The sequence below is a fragment of the Bufo gargarizans genome, chromosome 3 (assembly GCF_014858855.1).
Source record: "Bufo gargarizans isolate SCDJY-AF-19 chromosome 3, ASM1485885v1, whole genome shotgun sequence".
Classification (NCBI taxonomy): domain Eukaryota; kingdom Metazoa; phylum Chordata; class Amphibia; order Anura; family Bufonidae; genus Bufo; species Bufo gargarizans.
This window is the reverse complement of record NC_058082.1, coordinates 553,145,614-553,163,300: the sequence shown is the minus strand read 5'-3', so window position 1 is coordinate 553,163,300 and position 17,687 is coordinate 553,145,614. Positions and strand designations below refer to the sequence as shown.

The 17,687-nt window shown below is 49.7% G+C and overlaps 1 protein-coding gene and 1 long non-coding RNA gene across 2 annotated transcripts in view; one reads left to right on the top strand and one right to left on the bottom strand.

Annotated features, from left to right (window-relative positions):
• Window positions 1-2,244, bottom strand: part of ATP6V1A (ATPase H+ transporting V1 subunit A) — a 28,173-nt gene extending 25,929 nt beyond the window's left edge. The window contains exon 1 of the mRNA XM_044284154.1: window positions 2,132-2,244. The gene's annotated coding sequence lies outside the window, so the exon portion shown is untranslated. The remainder of the gene's footprint in view (window positions 1-2,131) is intronic.
• Window positions 2,245-3,134: 890 nt separating this feature from the next.
• LOC122933181 lies at window positions 3,135-7,547 on the top strand. The gene is made up of 4 exons (XR_006388388.1): window positions 3,135-3,378; window positions 3,736-3,833; window positions 6,816-6,956; window positions 7,137-7,547. It is a non-coding gene; the product is annotated as an uncharacterized LOC122933181 (long non-coding RNA).
• Window positions 7,548-17,687: the final 10,140 nt, after the last annotated feature.

The following is a 17,687-nucleotide window of genomic DNA, read 5'->3' as shown; positions in this document are numbered from 1 at the left end:
TAACAGTGCATCATCCACAGATCCCCCCATAACAGTGCGTCATCCACAGATCCCCCCATAACAGTGCGTCATCCACAGATCCCCCCATAACAGTGCGTCATCCACAGATCCCCCCATAACAGTGCGTCATCCACAGATCCCCCTCCGAGCTCACAGGTCACGGTACATCACGTGTTCTGCCGTCACATCACATGGGAAGGTCATACACAGGACTCCTCACACACGTGGATAACTCCTCTCCAGGAATGCATCTGGATTTTGTATATGCAGCTTTATCATCGTAGAAGGGGAAGTCCTGCAGCTAAGAGTGTGTGTTTCCATTGCCTGCCATTTAAGAACACTGTTTGCTGTCAGTGAATACAAACATTCACACATCACATTCAGAGGCTGAAAACCCCTCCTGCTCACCCGTGAAGGCCACTACGTTTAAGAGCTCGCTGACAACGTGATCAGGACATGTTCTTCTTTACTGACAGCAAGCAGAGGCGGTTTATATAAGGCAGGAAAAAAAAAAAAAAAAAAAAAAAAAAAAAAGGAGGTAAGCTTTTCCACAGGCTGCAGTAAGTTCAGAGAATGGCCCCGGAGCCGCTTACATACCAGGACAGGGAGATGATGGTACCCCAGGAGAACCCCGGCCTTATTACTGCAGTATTCCTCCAGAGCTGAGGTTCTCAGCAGATTACAGGGGTGTGGACGTGGTTCTTAAACATCTGCCCCCTGTGGTGAATCGGGGAAGTGCGTCACATGTCTGGCCTAAGACCACAACACCCATCCTAACAGCGCCTACCCGGAGGAGTTACCTGAGGCTCCTGGGACTATCACTTATAGGTAGGAGGACTTCTAGGGCCCTGCAGGCTCCATGGCCGGCGCACCCCCCTATAGTGACCAGGGTACAATATATGTGTATAATGTGCAGTGTGATCGGCCATGTATCATACACAACCCCCTATTCATCCTGCCAAGGACATCAGTCACCTGTGACCGGCCGCATACCGCCGAGTGCAGCACTGGAGGCAGCATTATAATGTACGGTGTGATATATAACAGGAGGATAACATTATACTGTACGGTGTGATATATAACAGGAGGGTAACATTATAATGTACGGTGTGATATATTACAGGAGGATAACATTATAATGTACGGTGTGATATATAACAGGAGGATAACATTATAATGTACGGTGTGATATATAACAGGAGGATAACATTATAATGTACGGTGTGATATATAACAGGAGGATAACATTATAATGTACGGTGTGATATATAACAGGAGGGTAACATTATAATGTACGGTGTGATATATTACAGGAGGATAACATTATAATGTACGGTGTGATATAGCGGAGGATAACATTATAATGTACGGTGTGATATATTACAGGAGGATAACATTATAATGTACGGTGTGATATATAACAGGAGGATAACATTATAACGTACGGTGTGATATATAACAGGAGGATAACATTATAATGTACGGTGTGTGATATAACATTATAATGTACAGTGTGATATATAACAGGATGATAACGTTATAATGTACAGTGTGATATATAACAGAGGAGGATAACATTATAATGTACGGTGTGATATATAACAGAGGAGGATAACATTATAATGTACGGTGTGATATATAACAGGAGGGTAACATACTGTACGGTGTGATATATAACATTATAATGTACGGTGTGATATGTAACAGAGGAGGATAACATTATACTGTACGGTGTGATATACAACAGGAGGGTAACATTATAATGTACGGTGTGATATATAACAGATGATAACATTATAATGTACGGTGTGATATATAACAGATGATAACATTATAATGTACGGTGTGATATATAACAGAGGAGGATAACATTATACTGTACGGTGTGATATACAACAGGAGGATAACATTATAATGTACGGTGTGATATATAACAGGAGGATAACATTATAATATAGGGGGGGGGGGGGGGGGGCTCCTGTCATTATCTCGGTCCCCTGCATTGAATGAGGTGACGTCTTGCTCTTCACTCCTCACCCATAACCCCCGGCGGACCAGGACTACCTCCCCATCATCTCCACTCACACATGGCGGCCGCAGCCTGGTAACGCCCGGCCTGACAGTGACCTACCTGCCGGAGGATGGTCCCGGTGCTCTGTCACAGGCCCGGCAGCTACAACGACGTTTCTCCCTCCCACTGCAGCAGCGCACCGGTGACGCGTTATACTACCCTACCTCGTGAGATTTCCCTACCCTCTGACTTCCTGTCGCATGAGCGATGACGTTGGGGGGCGTGTCTCACTTTTCTCCATCTGCGCATGCCCAAAAGGACACTCTAGTGAAAAGCTCAAGGCTGAACTTAGCAGCACGCCGGGAACCTGCGCATGCGTCTGGGAGCCAAGGTAGGGAAAAATCACGGGTCAGTGCGCAAGCGCAGTTAACTCATTAAAATCCACCCGATATACGCGCCTGCGCAATGTGATGGTAGGGGAAAATTACGTCCCAGTGCGCAAGCGCCGAGGGTAAGCATGAATATCCATGCCAAAAGCACTTTTAACCCTTTGCAGGAGCTATTCTCATATTGGTTCTTGACTGATTGTCCTCCTATATATAGGTTCTATTATATAGGGGGTCTGTCTGCACAGTATATGGGGGGGGGTCTGTCTGCACAGTATATTTGGGGGTCTGTCTGCACAGTATATTTGGGGGGCTGTCTGCACAGTATATTTGGGGGGCTGCCTGCACAGTATATGGGGGGCTGTCTGCACAGTATATTTGGGGGGCTGCCTGCGCAGTATATGGGGGGGGGGGGTCTGTCTGCACAGTATATTTGGGGGGCTGTCTGCACAGTATATAGGGGGGCTGTCTGCGCAGTATATGGGGGGGCTGTCAGCGCAGTATATAGGGGGCTGTCTGCACAGTATATAGGGGGCTGTCTGCTCAGTATATTTGGGGGTCTGTCTGCGCATTAAATGGGGGGGGCTGTCTGCGCAGTATATGGGGGAATCTGTCTGCGCAGTATATTGGGGTCTGTCTGCGCAGTATATGGGGGGGCTGTCTGCGCAGTATATGGGGGGGCTGTATGCGCAGTGTATTGGGGGGCTGTCTGCGCAGTATATGGGGGGGCTGTCTGCGCAGTATATGGGGGGCTGTCTGTGCGGTACAGTATATTGGGGGATGTATGTGCAGCATATTTTGGGGGGCAGTGTATTATATTTGTGGCCTGTGTGTTAGATGTGTACAACCCTAATTTAATAAATACTACGAAACTGCAGCCATCTCGTCACTTGGAGAAGGATGAGAAGCGGCCCCCATCCAGAGGCACACATCTGCCACCAGATCCGTCGCTCACTGGATTCTGTAATCAACGTCTGCTGTGTATGTGTGCACCGTCCGTCTGCTGTGTATATGTGCACCGTCAGTCTGCTGTGTATATGCGCACCGTCCGTCTGCTGTGTATGTGCGCACCGTCCGTCCGTCTGCTGTGTATGTGTGCACCGTCAGTCTGCTGTGTATGTGTGCACCGTCAGTCTGCTGTGTATGTGTGCACCGTCAGTCTGCTGTGTATGTGTGCACCGTCAGTCTGCTGTGTATGTGTGCACCGTCAGTCTGCTGTGTATGTGTGCACCGTCCGTCTGCTGTGTATATGTGCACTGTCAGTCTGCTGCACTGCGTCTGTTCTGCCATTTGCTCTAACAATTTTAATTTTTTTTTTTGTGTCACATCTCTGACCAGCATGTTCTCCTATGGAACACGAAGTACCTGAAGTGGAATGAAGAAGCCCATGTTTGAGGCCCGCGCCCTGGCGGGAGCATTGAAGGGGCATCTGACAGGTGACGAGCTGCTCCTGTGTACTGTGATCACCGCGAGTTCAGAGGTCGGCAACCATAGGCCGTCCACATGCTGTGAATTACATCTCCCATCATGCTGGTAAAGTATTATGGGAGGTGTAGTCCAAAACATCTGGAATACCAAATGCGTATGAATGAAAAGCATGGTGTGTGACTGGTCAGTAACAAGGGTTGAAGCCTTGACGTGGCGTTACTGCTCACATGTGTATCCATGTGCCAATTCAACCAATGTGAGTGACTGTAACTAATACTGATTAGTTAACTATAAATACTGTGACAATGGAGAATTAAAAGACCGTATCTCCTACACACCACTTACACCGTGACCGTATCTCCTACACACCGCTTACACTGTGACTGTATCTTCTACACACTGCTTACACCGTGACCGTATCTCGTACACACCGCTTACACCGTGACCGTATCTCCTACACACTGCTTACACCGTGACCGTATCTCCTACACACTGCTTACACCGTGACCGTATCTCCTACACACTGCTTACACTGTGACCGTATCTCCTACACACCGCTTACACCGTGACTGTATCTCCTACACACCGCTTACACCGTGACCGTATCTCCTACACACTGCTTACACCGTGACCGTATCTTCTACACACTGCTTACACCGTGACCGTATCACCTACACACTGCTTACACCGTGACCGTATCTCCTACACACCGCTTACACCGTGACCGTATCTCCTACACACCACTTACACCGTGACTGTATCTCCTACACACTGCTTACACCGTGACTGTATCTCCTACACACCGCTTACACCGTGACCGTATCTCCTACACACTGCTTACACCGTGACCGTATCTCCTACACACTGCTTACACTGTGACTGTATCTCCTACACACTGCTTACACTGTGACCGTATCTCCTACACACTGCTTACACTGTGACCGTATCTCCTACACACTGCTTACACTGTGACCGTATCTCCTACACACCGCTTACACCGTGACTGTATCTCCTACACACCGCTTACACCGTGACCGTATCTCCTACACACTGCTTACACCGTGACCGTATCTCCTACACACTGCTTACACCGTGACCGTATCACCTACACACTGCTTACACCGTGACCGTATCTCCTACACACCGCTTACACCGTGACCGTATCTCCTACACACCGCTTACACCGTGACTGTATCTCCTACACACTGCTTACACCGTGACTGTATCTCCTACACACCGCTTACACCGTGACCGTATCTCCTACACACTGCTTACACCGTGACCGTATCTCCTACACACTGCTTACACTGTGACTGTATCTCCTACACACTGCTTACACTGTGACCGTATCTCCTACACACTGCTTACACTGTGACCGTATCTCCTACACACTGCTTACACTGTGACCGTATCTCCTACACACCGCTTACACCGTGACTGTATCTCCTACACACCGCTTACACCGTGACCGTATCTCCTACACACTGCTTACACCGTGACCGTATCTCCTACACACTGCTTACACCGTGACCGTATCACCTACACACTGCTTACACCGTGACCGTATCTCCTACACACCGCTTACACCGTGACCGTATCTCCTACACACCACTTACACCGTGACTGTATCTCCTACACACTGCTTACACCGTGACCGTATCTCCTACACACCGCTTACACCGTGACCGTATCTCCTACACACCACTTACACCGTGACTGTATCTCCTACACACTGCTTACACCGTGACTGTATCTCCTACACACCGCTTACACCGTGACCGTATCTCCTACACACTGCTTACACCGTGACCGTATCTCCTACACACTGCTTACACTGTGACTGTATCTCCTACACACTGCTTACACTGTGACCGTATCTCCTACACACTGCTTACACTGTGACCGTATCTCCTACACACTGCTTACACTGTGACCGTATCTCCTACACACCGCTTACACCGTGACTGTATCTCCTACACACCGCTTACACCGTGACCGTATCTCCTACACACTGCTTACACCGTGACCGTATCTCCTACACACTGCTTACACCGTGACCGTATCACCTACACACTGCTTACACCGTGACCGTATCTCCTACACACCGCTTACACCGTGACCGTATCTCCTACACACCACTTACACCGTGACTGTATCTCCTACACACTGCTTACACCGTGACTGTATCTCCTACACACCGCTTACACCGTGACCGTATCTCCTACACACTGCTTACACCGTGACCGTATCTCCTACACACTGCTTACACTGTGACTGTATCTCCTACACACTGCTTACACCGTGACTGTATCTCCTACACACCGCTTACACCGTGACCGTATCTCCTACACACTGCTTACACTGTGACCGTATCTCCTACACACTGCTTACACTGTGACCGTATCTCCTACACACCGCTTACACCGTGACCGTATCTCCTACACACCGCTTACACCGTGACCGTATCTCCTACACACCGCTTACACCGTGACCGTATCTCCTACACACTGCTTACACTGTGACCGTATCTCCTACACACCGCTTACACCGTGACCGTATCTCCTACACACTGCTTACACCCTGACCGTATCTACTACACACTGCTTACACTGTGACCGTATCTCCTACACACTGCTTACACTGTGACCGTATCTCCTACACACCGCTTACACCGTGACCGTCTCTCCTACACACCGCTTACACCGTGACCGTATCTCCTACACACCGCTTACACCGTGACCGTATCTCCTACACACTGCTTACACCGTGACCGTATCTCCTACACACTGCTTACACCGTGACCGTATCTCCTACACACCGCTTACACGGCCATAGAGGGACATATGTTCTGACCTTTCTGAGACCTGGGGGGATTTAAATGCGGTGTCTCAGAAGATATGTTGTAAGAACAGCAATTTTTTTTTTTTAAACATTCATATTGTTCTTAACCTTACATCATGTTATGTTTTTTTTTTCCAACATTTAAACAGGTTACACAACGCTGATCTATCCAGGACGGCTTCAGGATGGACTATAAGAAGGAGGTTCAGTCCCGATTGGGTCCGGCGCACCCTCAGGGAGTACATATACAGCGGCCTTGGTTTACGACGACGCACAATGGCACAAAGAAGGTAAATTATATATATTTTTTAAAGAAATGTAAATGAAATGTAAAAAGAAATGTAATTTAAGGGACTGTCTGTAACAGCAGAGCGTTTGGCTACCCTGTTTTGGACAGCCAACTTATGGTGTAGCATCGGACATGGATGGTGTTTTTAAAGGTAAATTTTTATTTCATTTTTTTCATACAGAACTAAGAGCAGCGCTCTGGAGACTGAACAACCTCCTGATGCGGAAAATGAATGGATCGCCAACGCCAGACCTCCTGTCCCTCATGCATCTGCTCGGGAGAATCCGGGTCCCCTACCGGATCCCTCTGCTCAACAGAGGCTCTTAGGTTGACATCAAAATTTAAGAGCCCTGCTGAGCATGCAGAGATCCGGTGTGCCAAAGCAAAATGATTATGTGGCCCGTGTAGAGGTTGTTTCCAACACTGTAGAAGGTTTGGACGAACATCAGAAGGAGTTTAGTGCTGCCTTGATTCGCCGCTGGGAGGGAGCAGAGTCGGCGATCCAATGCAGCCCTAACTACCATTATGGGGTAAGCATAATCAATTTGGTGGACTCAATGACGCCCGAGCAGTTGCATGAGTTTAATATCATGCTTAGAGAATGTGTCACAGAAATTGGCCACGGCCCCCACAACCCCATCCCACACCAGTGACCATTACCGACAACCTTCCCATTCCCAGCCCCCGGGCATGTGTTCCCTTCTGTCTCTTATTCTACTTCTCCGTCCCACCATTTTCCCCACCACCTCTACACATGCTCGGGTACCCTCCTCCTCAGACCCTTATACAACCCACAATTTCAACCTGCATCCTTTCCTGTGGACTGTATTTTTAGCTCAGAGAATAAAGAGGACAGGGGGGCTACCATTGCCAACCTCAAACCACCTACCCGACAGTCCTACTCCACTAAAAAATTTATTTTTTTGTATAGTATGTATATATATATATATTTTTTTTTTATGGATATATTGTAATTTATAAAAAAATTAAAAAATGTATAGTTAACTTCGATGTATTTGTGTTTTCATTGGCCGGTACAGGGTAACAGTAACCTTTGGCACTACCGCTGTGGTGACATTACAACTACCATAGGGTCACTACTGTACGTTTATTGAAAAGCCCTTGGTATTTTTTTTTTCCCTAAACGACATTATTGCCAAAGGTGAACCATGAACAATACCATCAGTAATGAGCGATCTGTTGGCTCTTTATTGATCGCAGACCCTATGATTGGCACATGAACAGCAAAGGCTTGTTCGTTGTTCAATCTTGCCCCTTTTCATTTGAGCCCTTGTGGGAGTCACGGTCCATCAGCATCATCAGGAATTCATTAATAAATTGTAATTTAACAGTTTGATTAATGATTTCCCTATGACGCTATGACATAACTAGTGTGATTACCACAATGGACACACAAGGGACTAACTGCTGTAAAAGGGGTATCCCAATCAATGGTGGCATATTGCTTGAATATGCAACCATTGTCTGATAGGTGTGGGTACCACCGATGGGACACGCACCTATATTGAGAACGGAGCAGGTAGCGCTGTGGCTGGAGGACACCAGATTTAATGGGGTCCGTCGACCACTGTTTGCTAATCCACAACTCTCACATAGAGAAGAGTGGAGGACGGCAGAGCATGCGCATTGCGCCATACTCCAATTTCGGGGACCAGTTCTCAATATAGGTGCGGGGAACAGCAGCTATAAGACAATGGGGGCATATCCAAGCGATATGCCCCTATTGTCTGAGATGAGAAAACTCATTTTAAGGCCTCTTTCACACGACTGTATTCCCTACAAGAGGGCCATATGTCCCGCACTGGCATTGATCGTGCCAACAGGAGTACACACAATCCTAGATTACACTGATGCTGCGCAAGTCGAGCTTCAGGTGGGACTATTGTTTAGCACAAATAGAGAATAGATCATATGAATGCGGGACAATAGCCCATTGTGAGGCACAACATGAACAACATCAAGATGCCATGTGCTCCTGTACGCACGATCAATATCGCCCGTTAACTATCACTATACATGTTTTAGTGCATATAGTCGTGTACAAGAGTCCAAAAGGTGAGATACAGTCACGGTGTAAGCGGTGTGTAGGTGATACGGTCACAGTGTAAGCGGTGTGTAGGAGATACGGTCACAGTGTAAGCGGTGTGTAGGAGATACGGTCACAGTGTAAGCAGTGTGTAGGAGATACGGTCACAGTGTAAGCGGTGTGTAGGAGATACGGTCACGGTATAAGCAGTGTGTAGGAGATACGGTCGTTTAATTCTCCATTGTCACAGTATTTATAGTTACCTAATCAGTATTAGTTACAGTCACTCACATTGGTTGAATTGGCACATGGATACACATGTGAGCAGTAACGCCACGTCAAGGCTTCAACCCTTGTTACTGACCAGTCACACACCATGCTTTTCATTCATACGCATTTGGTATTCCAGATGTTTTGGACTACACCTCCCATAATACTTTACCAGCATGATGGGAGATGTAATTCACAGCATGTGGACGGCCTATGGTTGCCGACCTCTGAACTCGCGGTGATCACAGTACACAGGAGCAGCTCGTCACCTGTCAGATGCCCCTTCAATGCTCCCGCCAGGGCGCAGGCCTCAAACATGGGCTTCTTCATTCCACTTCAGGTACTTCGTGTTCCATAGGAGAACATGCTGGTCAGAGATGTGACACCATTTTTTTTTATTAAAATGGTTAGAGCAAATGGCAGAACAGACGCAGTGCAGCAGACGGGGATTACAGAATCCAGTGAGAGACGGATCTGGTGGCAGGTGTGTCCTTCTGGATGGGGGCCGCTTCTCATCCTTCTCCAAGTGACGAGATGACTGCAGTTTCGTAGCAAAAAACATGCCATGGCATAGGAGATATAGGGAATTTTTATTTATTTTTTTGTTAAAATAGGGTTGTACACATCTAACACACAGGCCACAAATATAATACACTGCCCCCCCCCAAATATGCTGCACATACATCCCCCAATATACCGTACCACACAGACAGCCCCCCCCCCATATACTGCACAGACAGCCCCCCCCCCATATACTGCACAGACCTCCCTATATAATGAGCAGACACCCCCCCATATACTGCACAGACAGCCCCCCATATACTGCGCAGACAGCCCCCCATATACTGAGCAGACAGCCCCCCAATACACTGCGCAGACAGCCCCCCATATACTGCGCAGACAGCCCCCCCCATATACTGTGCAGACAGCCCCCCCATATACTGCGCAGACAGCCCCCCCATATACTGCGCAGACAGCCCCCCCATTTAATGCGCAGACAGCCCCCCATTTAATGCGCAGACAGCCCCCCCATTTAATGCGCAGACAGCCCCCCCATTTAATGTGCAGACAGCCCCCCCATTTAATGTGCAGACAGCCCCCCAAATATACTGCGCAGGCAGCCCCCCAAATATACTGTGCAGACAGCCCCCCATATACTGCGCAGGCAGCCCCCCAAATATACTGTGCAGACAGCCCCCCATATACTGTGCAGGCAGCCCCCCAAATATACTGTGCAGACAGCCCCCCAAATATACTGTGCAGACAGACCCCCAAATATACTGTGCAGACAGACCCCCCCCCATATACTGTGCAGACAGACCCCCTATATAATAGAACCTATATATAGGAGGACAATCAGTCAAGAACCAATATGAGAATAGCTCCTGCAAAGGGTTAAAAGTGCTTTTGGCATGGATATTCATGCTTACCCTCGGCGCTTGCGCACTGGGACGTAATTTTCCCCTACCATCACATTGCGCAGGCGCGTATATCGGGTGGATTTTAATGAGTTAACTGCGCTTGCGCACTGACCCGTGATTTTTCCCTACCTTGGCTCCCAGACGCATGCGCAGGTTCCCGGCGTGCTGCTAAGTTCAGCCTTGAGCTTTTCACTAGAGTGTCCTTTTGGGCATGCGCAGATGGAGAAAAGTGAGACACGCCCCCCGACGTCATCGCTCATGCGACAGGAAGTCAGAGGGTAGGGAAATCTCACGAGGTAGGGTAGTATAACGCGTCACCCGTCACCAATCAGCTGACCTTACTACCGCCCCCCAAATATCGCGATAGGAGCCTGGGAGGATCACACCGCCATCTTTGATGAGGGCAGTCTGCCAGCAGGTGCAAACTACTGTAGATCTGAAGCGCAGCAGTCACCCCTAGCAACCTGCAGGTGGAGACTAGTGCAGGCAGGAGGCGGAGCAGTCACCCCTAGCAACCTGCAAGTGGAGACTAGTACAGGCAGGAGGCGGAGCAGTCACCCCTAGCAACCTGCAGGTGGCGACTAGTACAGTCAGGAGGTGGAGCAGTCACCCCTAGCAACCTGCAGGTGGAGACTAGTACAGGCAGGAGGCGGAGCAGTCACCCCTAGCAACCTGCAAGTGGAGACTAGTACAGGCAGGAGGCGGAGCAGTCACCCCTAGCAACCTGCAAGTGGAGACTAGTACAGGCAGGAGGCGGAGCAGTCACCCCTAGCAACCTGCAAGTGGAGACTAGTACAGGCAGGAGGCGGAGCAGTCACCCCTAGCAACCTGCAGGTGGCGACTAGTACAGTCAGGAGGTGGAGCAGTCACCCCTAGCAACCTGCAGGTGGAGACTAGTACAGGCAGGAGGCGGAGCAGTCACCCCTAGCAACCTGCAAGTGGAGAGTAGTACAGGCAGGAGGCGAAGCAGTCACCCCTAGCAACCTGCAGGTGACGACTAGTACAGGCAGGAGGCGGAGCAGTCACCGCTAGCAACCAGCAAGCAGATATTAGTACAGGCAGGGGGCGGAGCAGTCACCCCTAGCAACCTGCAAGTGGAGAGTAGTACAGGCAGGAGGCGAAGCAGTCACCCCTAGCAACCTGCAGGTGGAGACTAGTACAGGCAGGAGGCGGAGCAGTCACCCCTAGCAACCTGCAGGTGGCGACTAGTACAGTCAGGAGGCGGAGCAGTCACCCCTAGCAATCTGCAGGTGGAGACTAGTACAGGTAGGAGGCGGAGCAGTCACCCCTAGCAACCAACAGGTGGAGACTAGTACAGTCAGGAGGCGGAGCAGTCACCCGTAACAACCTGCAGGTGGAGACTAGTGCAGTCAGGAGGCGTAGCAGTCACCCCTAGCAATCTGCAGGTGGAGACTAGTACAGGCAGGAGGCGGAGCAGTCACCCCTAGCAACCTGCAAGTGGAGAGTAGTACAGGCAGGAGGCGGAGCAGTCACCGCTAGCAACCAGCAGGTGGAAACTATTACAGGCAGGGGGCGGAGCAGTCACCCCTAGCAACCAGCAAGCAGATATTAGTACAGGCAGGGGGCGGAGCAGTCACCCCTAGCAACCAGCAGGTGGAGACTAGTACAGGCAGGAAGCAGAGCAGTCACCCCTATCAACGAGTAGGCGGAGACTAGTGTAGGCAGGAGGTGGAGCTGTCACCCCTAGTAACCAGCAGGTGGAGACTAGTGCAGAAAGGAGGTGGAACAGTGACCCCTAGCAACCATCAGGCGGAGACTAGTGCAGAAAGGGGGCGGAGTTGTCACCCCTAGCAACCAGCAGGTGGAAACTATTACAGGCAGGAGGAGGAGCTTTCACCCCTAGCAACCAGTAGATGGAGACTAGTGCAGGCAGGAGGTGGAGCTGTCACCCCCAGCAACCATCAGGCGGAGACTAATGCAGAAAGGAGGCGGAGCTGTCACCCCTAGCAACCAGCAAGCAGAAATTAGTACAGGCAGGAGGCGGAGCAGTCATCCCTAGTAACCAGCAGACAGAGACTAGTGCAGGCAGGAGGCAGAGCTGTCACCCCTAGCAACCAGCAGGTTGAGACTAGTGCAGGCAGGAGGTGGAGCAGTCACCCCTAGCAACCTGCAATTGGAGACTAGTACAGGCAGGAGGCGGAGCAGTCACCCCAAGCAACCAGCAAGTGGAGACTAGTACAGGCAGGAGGCGGAGCAGTCACCCCTAGCAACCAGTAGGCGGAGACTAGTGTAGGCAGAAGGTGGAGCTGTCACCCCTAGTAACCAGCAGGCGGAGACTAGTGCAGGCAGGAGGCGGAGCAGTCACCCCTAGTAACCAGCAGGCGGAGACTAGTGTAGGCAGAAGGTGGAGCTGTCACCCCTAGTAACCAGCAGGCGGAGACTAGTACAGGCAGGAGGCGGAGCAGTCACCCCTAGCAACCAGTAGGCGGAGACTAGTGTAGGCAGAAGGTGGAGCTGTCACCCCTAGTAACCAGCAGGCGGAGACTAGTGCAGGCAGGAGGCGGAGCAGTCACACCTAGCAACCATCAGGTGGAGACTAGTGCAGAAAGGAGGCGGAGCAGTCACCCCTAGCAACCTGCAAGTGGAGACTAGTGCAGTCAGGAGGCGGAGCTGTCACACCTAGCAACCATAAGGTGGAGACTAGCGCAGAAAGCAGGCGGAGCAGTCACCCCTATCAACCAGCAGGTAGAGACTAGTGCAAAAAGCAGGCGGAGCAGTCACACCTAGCAACCAGCAGATGGAGACTAGTACAGAAAGGAGGCGGAGCAGTCACACCTAGCAACCAGCAGATGGAGACTAGTACAGAAAGGAGGCGGAGCAGTCACACCTAGCAACCAGCAGATGGAGACTAGTACAGAAAGGAGGCGGAGCAGTCACACCTAGCAACCAGCAGATGGAGACTAGTGCAGAAAAGAGGCGGAGCAGTCACACCTAGCAACCATCAGGCGGAGACTAGTGCAGAAAGAAGGCGGAGCTGTCACCCCTAGCAACCAGAAGGCAGAGACTAGTGTAGGCAGGAGGGGAAGCTGTCACCCCTAGCAACCAGCAGGCAGGAATAAAGCAGTGGTGCCGATGCCTGACCGCCTGTCGCTCTATTCCAATTGGGGGAACATGGAAGCCGCTGTTGCCTGTAGCAACCACTACATCGCCCGGCTGGTATCTCATCGACAAGGCCAGTATTTTAGTGGCCCTGCCGGTAATTTTGCTGGTATTTTCCTAAGGGCTCGTTCACATGAACGTATTTTGCATTCGCGTATTTCGCGTTCTGCATACGGTCCACATACGGAACCATTTATTTCGATGGGTCCGCATCCGTTGCTCCGTTCCGTGGCCCCGCAAAAATTATGAGTCCTGTCCTATTCTTGTCCGTTTTGCGGACAAGAATAGGTATTTCTATAATAGGCCTCATGTTCCTTTCCTCAAATTGCGGAAGGCACATGGGCGCCATCCGTGTTTTGCGGATCCGCGATTTGCGGACTGCAAAAAACGTCACGGTCGTGTGAACGAGCCCTAACAGGACTGCTACAATGTGCTCTTCCATGGCGGAGCGCTCATTAGTGCAGCCTGTACCTCCCCTCTCCTCCATTTGCTCGCGCTGCTGACTGGAGGCAGGTCCTGTCCTGAGCTTCCTGGGGGTGTTCACCGCAGCGTGAGCAAATGGAGGAGGGGAGTGAAGGGGGCACTAATGGGGGCATTGTTCTTACTGGGTGCACTAATGGGGGCATTATTCTAACTGGGGGTCACTAATGGGGGCATTGTTCTAACTGGGGGTCACTAATGGGGGCATTGTTCTTACTGGGTGCACTAATGAGGGCATTATTCTAACTGGGGGTCACTAATGGGGGCATTAATATTACTGGGGGCACTAATGGGGGCATTGTTCTTACTGGGGGCACTAATGGGGGCATTGTTCTAACTGGGGGCACTAATGGGGGCATTGTTCTAACTGGGGGCACTAATGGGGGCATTGTTCTAACTGGGGGCACTAATGGGGGCATTAATATTACTGGGGGCACTAATGCGGGCATTAATATTACTGTGGGCACTAATGCGGGCATTAATATTACTGGGGGCACTAATGCGGGCATTAATATTACTGGGGGCACTAATGGGGGCATTGTTCTAACTGGGGGTCACTAATGGGGGCATTGTTCTTACTGGGTGCACTAATGAGGGCATTATTCTAACTGGGGGTCACTAATGGGGGCATTGTTCTTACTGGGTGCACTAATGAGGGCATTATTCTAACTGGGGGTACTAATGGGGGCATTATTCTAACTGGGGGTCACTAATGGGGGCATTTATGCCGAGGTGGACTGATGGGGGCATTACTCTTACTGGGGGGACTAATGGGGGCATTATTCTAACTGGGGGGACTAATGTGGGCATTATTCTAACTGGCGGGCACTAATGGGGGCATTAATCTAACTGGGGGGCACTAATAAAGAGCATTATTCTAACTGGGGGCACTAATGGGGGCATTATTCTAATTTGGGGGCACTAATAGGGGGGCATTATTCTAAGTAGGGGCACTAATGGGGGCATAATTCTAACTGGGGGCCACTAATAGGGGGCATTATTCTAACTGGGGGCACTAATGGTGGGCATTATTCTAACTGGGGGCATTATTCTAACTTGGGGCACTAATGGGGGGCATTATTGTAACTGGAGGCATTATTCTAACTGGGGGGCATTAATAGGGGGCATTATTCTAACTGGGGGCACTAATGGTGGGCATTATTCTAACTGGGGGCATTATTCTAACTGGGGGCACTAATGGGGGGCATTATTCTAACTGGGGGCATTATTCTAACTGGGGGGCACTAATAGGGGGGCATTATTCTAACTAGGGGCACTAATGGGGGCATAATTCTAACTGGGGCCACTAATAGGGGGCATTATTCTAACTGGGGGCACTAATGGTGGGCATTATTCTAACTGGGGGCATTATTCTAACTGGGGGCACTAATGGGGGGCATTATTCTAACTGGAGGCATTATTCTAACTGGGGGGCATTAATAGGGGGCATTATTCTAACTGGGGGCACTAATGGTGGGCATTATTCTAACTGGGGGCCACTAATAGGGGGCATTATTCTAACTGGGGGCACTAATGGTGGGCATTATTCTAACTGGGGGCATTATTCTAACTGGGGGCACTAATGGGGGGCATTATTCTAACTGGGGGCATTATTCTAACTTGGGGGCACTAATAGGGGGGCATTATTCTAAGTAGGGGCACTAATGGGGGCATAATTCTAGCTGGGGGCTACTAATAGGGGGCTTTATTCTAACTGGGGGCACTAATGGTGGGCATTATTCTAACTGGGGGCACTAATGGGGGGCATTATTCTAACTGGGGGGCATTAATAGGGGGCATTATTCTAACTGGGGGCACTAATGGTGGGCATTATTCTAACTGGGGGCATTATTCTAACTGGGGGCACTAATGGGGGGCATTATTCTAATTGGGGGCATTAATTCTGGTGTGTGCTAATGGGGGCATTAATATTATTGGGAGCCAAAGTATGATAGCGACTTAAAGGGGTCCTCTCACTTCAGTAAGTGGCATTTATCATGTAGAGAAAGTTACTACAAGCCACTGCCTAATGTATTGTGATTCTCCATGTTGCTTCCTTTGCTGGCTGGATTTATTTTCCCATCACATTATACACTGCTCGTTTCCATGGTTACGACCACCCTGCAATCCAGCAGGGGTGGTCGTGCTTGCACATTATAGGATAAAGCACCAGCGCTCCCATGGTCCTGGCCACCAGAGAAGCTGACAATTTTTCCTATAATGTGCACGCACGACCACCACTGATGGATTGCAGGGTGGTCGTAACCATGGAAACGAGCAGAGTATAATGTGATGGGAAAATAAATCCAGCCAGCAAAGGAGGTAACATGGAGAATCACAATACATTAGGAAGTGTCTTATACTAAGGCCTCTTTCAGACAGGCGTTGCGGGAAAGGGTGCGTTGCGGGAACATGCACGATTTTTCAGCGCGAGTGCAAAACATTGTAATGCGTTTTGCACTCGCGTGAGAAAAATCGGCATGTTTGGTACCCAAACCCGAACTTCTTCACAGAAGTTCGGGCTTGGGATCGGTGTTCTGTAGATTGTATTATTTTCCCTTATAACATGGTTATAAGGGGAAATAATAGCATTCTGAATACAGAATGCATAGTAAGATAACGCTGGAAGGGGTTAAAAAAATATAAATAATAATTTAACTCACCTTAGTCCACTTGTCCGCGCAGCCGGCATCTCCTTCTGTCTCTTTCTTTGCTTAGTGCAGGAAAAGGACCTGTGGTGACGTCACTCCGGTCATCACATGGTCCATCACATGATCTTTTACCATGGTGATGGATCATGTGATGGACCATGTGATGACCGGAGTGATGTCACCACAGGTCCTGTTCCTGCACACAGCACAGAAGAGATGCCGGCTGCGCGATCAAGTGGATTAAGGTGAGTTAAATTATTTATTTATTTATTTTTAACCCCTCTAGCGCTGGTTTACTATGCATTGTGTATTCAGAATGCTATTATTTTCCCTTATAACCATGTTATAAGGGAAAATAATAATGATCGGGTCTCCATCCCGATCGTCTCCTAGCAACCGTGCGTGAAAATCGCACCGCATCCGCACTTGCTTGCGATTTTCACGCAACCCCATTCATTTCTATGGGGCCTGCGTTGCGTGAAAAACGCACAAAATAGAGCAAGCTGCGATTTCTTTGTTGGGAAAGGTGGCAACCCTATACATCACCTGCAGCATGGCAGTACACTACAGCTGCAGTACCGACCGATTGCAACCAATGAATAGATTTTCTTGCTATTTACTATCAGGCATCAGTCTACTGAACAGAGGAACAAAGTACGCATGCGCGTCCACATCTGTCAGCCCGACGACCACGACCTTTCAAGTCGCATGCGCGTTTTTCTACAAATGGCCGCCGCGATCAC